This window comes from Dipodomys merriami, unplaced genomic scaffold (assembly GCF_024711535.1).
Source record: "Dipodomys merriami isolate MVZ:Mamm:240054 unplaced genomic scaffold, mDipMer1.0.p SCAF_4, whole genome shotgun sequence".
Lineage (NCBI taxonomy): Eukaryota > Metazoa > Chordata > Mammalia > Rodentia > Heteromyidae > Dipodomys > Dipodomys merriami.
Genome location: NW_027205603.1, coordinates 84,965,172 through 84,968,725, shown reverse-complemented (window position 1 = coordinate 84,968,725; position 3,554 = coordinate 84,965,172). Strand labels below are relative to the sequence as shown.

Genomic DNA, 3,554 nt, shown 5'->3' with positions numbered 1-3,554 from the left:
CTGCAAGAAGTGAGGGAAGCAGAATTGAGCAGAAGGAAAGCTCCATGGTAATTACAGTAGAGAATCCAGCTAACCTTCCCGAAGCTTGGGGAGGGAGAGTATTTCAGAATTGTCCGACTGAGAAAAATCATGAGCCCTTTGTCTCCCTAGGCCTGACTTACTTCACTTAGCTTCCTTTTCTCCAGGTCTATCCATTTCTCTGCAAGTGACGTAATATTCTTTCTCGTGGACGAGTAAAATTCCATGGTGTATGAACACCACATTTTCTTGATCCATTCATCCCGTGAGGGACATCTGAGCTGATTCCATACCTTGACTATCGTGAACAGTGCTGCAACGAATGTGGTGATGGGAGGAGGAATGGGGTGGATACCTTATCTATACAGATCATCCGGCTGTGAGGACACACATCTGGACCTAGAGCAGAAGCCTGCACATCGTCTGGGGATGTGGGTTCTTTGAACAGGACATTAAGTTGTTCCCCAGGAGGAGGAAGCTAGCATATTTCATGTTTAAGAGGAAGAATGAAATGGACAGTTGGAGATCAGATAAGATCAGTCTGAGACAGATTTGATCCTTTTCAATCCCACTTTTCCCTTTGTGGGAACACAAGAGAACCTCTCTTCCAATAGACTGTGGAGGGAAGTAAAGGAAGTCATTTTGAGATATGGGCTTGAACATCTCTAGCCTCTAACCTCCAACTGCATCCAGGAAGCTGAAGGTGAAAGACTGGGTAGAGCTATTTCAGAAACAGAGTTATATAACTGAGTGAAAACCCTGCAGCCCCCAAATTACTCTTTGGAAGAGGGACCTCCAAACCACAAAATGTGGTGAAGTGAGAAAGAGGTAAATACTTCTTTTTGTTAAATCACTGAGATTAGGGATTTTGTGTTAGCTATAAGTAATTAACCTGAAATATGTAAAAAAATATCATTTTATGTGTATTCCTGAAACTAAAAGAGTAGATAGATTACACAGAACAGCTTCTTTTAAAAAGGCAAAACTTTTTTAATGTCAAGGAAAATACTAAAGTGAATTGGGTCAGTGCATGGTACACATAGGAGACAGAGTGAGAAAGGTAAGTCTTAGCATCATTATAGGCCTTAAATGAATGCTAAGGTAAGAGTTAAAGTTTTTATAATCTGTAGGTCCTTTCCCCAAGCATGGAAAAACAGCAGCCTATGGGCTTCTTGGGGCTGTAATATGTGAACACACATCATCTCTCCCAATTGACCATACCAATCTTACTGCCAGTCATCAACCACATTCCCACAGGTTTCCAGCTTCTGAGGAAAGCATGTAAACTCTCTTCTAACTCTCCTCCAACACATACACCTTTGGTCAAGAAAAATCCCAAATCTCACCTATAAGAGTATTCCTTGATACACAGCAGGGCAAGATCTTTACAGGCTATAATGTTGTTTTGATTGCTTTCATCACCAGAGAAAGAAGATAAAGTCAAGTGGGTGTGAGGAATGTTAGAGAGATTAAAAGCCTGCTATTTGTGATTGCCTCTCCCTTCTCTCAGTACTGAGTCTTCCTAGCAGCTGAGAGCTTTAAGGCATCTCTCAGGGGAGAGAACTCCCTCTTCCCAGCACTAGAGCAATTCCAGTTATGGATTCTGAGCTAGGCCTACAAACGCAAGCTTCCCAGGCTGCACCGGACTGGCATTGTCTCCACACACACAAGTGGTAAGTGGCATAAAGCTATCACGGATCATCACATTCTGGAATGTCACAGATTTTTAGAGCAGAACAAGTGTTTAAAAAAGATCTTTTACTTAGAGTTCCCCACAGCCCCCCCCCCCAAAAAAAAACAGGAGAAAAGCATTCTTTCAATTGCTCAGAGGGTGGGAGAAATAGCAGATTTAAAATGTATGCCATAATTTTACAATTTATCATTGGTAGCAGAGAGGGCAAAGTACAAACTTATTTTCCAACCACTGGAGGAAAAGAAAAAACATGTGACTTGAAAGAGAGTATTTTTAGCATAATGTAATTATGTGGCTAAAGATAGATTTTGGTTTCACTGTCTTCCAACTGTGAATGTGATTGTGTTCATATGCTTGGGAAATTTGCATATAATATATGCTATTTGTATCACAACTAAATCATTTAATTTCAAGCTAAACTGATAGATGAAATGGGGCTAAAGCCCACAGAGATAAATATATTTCTGTGCTCACTTTGGCAGCACATATACTAAAATTGGAACGATACAGAGATTAGCGTGGCCCCTGCCCATGGATGACACGCAAATTCGTGAAGCGTTCCATATCTTTAAATGATCACAAACAAGATCATACTAAAGCTACCAGCATAGCTATGGCACCATTATTTACCATAGCTAAGATATGGAACCAACCCAGATGCCCCTCAGTAGATGAATGGATCAAGAAAATGTGGTATATATACACAATGGAATTCTATGTCTCCATCAGAAAGAATCATTGCTCCATTTGTTAGGAAAAGGAAAGTCTTGGAAAAAGGTATATTAAGTGAAGTAAGCCAGGCCCAAAGAAGCATAGGTCCCATGGTTTCCTTTATTTGCAATAACTAGTATATGTCTGAGACAAGCAGAAACGGTTAGAGAAGTTGATGTTAGGGAAATGAACCCTAAGATATATATTCACATGTTTTTTTCTTTCATGCGATTGTTTCTAACATATTTATAAGATGATTTCTTTGTTGCTTTGTATGTCCCTCCCCCACGGTATAACCCCTGCTTTCACTGTATTTGATGTTGGTATAATTTGTAGAGGGAAAGGGAAAAAACAATTGTTTAAATAGGGATACAGGTGGACCCATTGCAACAATGAGATGTACAAGACGTTACGTTGAAAATGAACTTTACAACTTTGGCTGGGGGGGAAGGACAGGGGGCGGGTATGGGGAGAAGATGGGAAAGGATGGGAAGGGGAAACGAAGGAGAAGGCCATAATGCTTGATAAGAAATGTACTCATTACCTTGTCCATGTAATTGTAACCCCTCTGTATGATATTTTCATAATAAAAAAATAAAAAATAAAAAAAGAGATAAATATATTTCTTAAGGTTAAAATCCTTTAGAAGAATAACTTTGCTATCCCTAAATTTACCTAGCTGGCAAATTTGCCAGTAATTTCTGAAAAGCAAAGCTGGAACTGGGTAAGTAGCAATAATTGTGACTCATAGATTTTTGAGCAGAAAGAAAAGCAAACCAGAAGTGTCTAAGGCTTCCTGGGATATTCCACAATAAATCCAATTTTAAACAAAATAGCTACAACAACCACAACAAAAAACATTTATGAAAGTTTGTAAAAACTTGGTAGTAGAAAAGGCCTTCATATTATTTTAAGTGAAATATTATTACCATACCATGAAATTTGTAATATATACAATCTGGTCCTTTGTATCATGCTTAGAAAGCAGTGGAATCACCATTGTGATCCAGTATATTTTCATCACTTTCAAAAGTAAAGCTGTACTAGCCAATAGTCGCTTCCTCTTCCATCTGCCCTGTAGCCCCTGAACACCACTCATCTACTTCCTCTCTATATAGTTCTGCATACCTGG

At 39.2% G+C, this 3,554-nt stretch overlaps 1 non-coding gene across 1 annotated transcript; it reads left to right on the top strand.

The window, feature by feature from the left end:
* The first annotated feature begins 2,177 nt into the window (after positions 1–2,177).
* On the top strand, positions 2,178–2,281 carry LOC138806434 (U6 spliceosomal RNA). Its single transcript, XR_011365877.1, has one exon. It is a non-coding gene; the product is annotated as a U6 spliceosomal RNA (small nuclear RNA).
* The last annotated feature ends 1,273 nt before the right edge of the window (positions 2,282–3,554 follow it).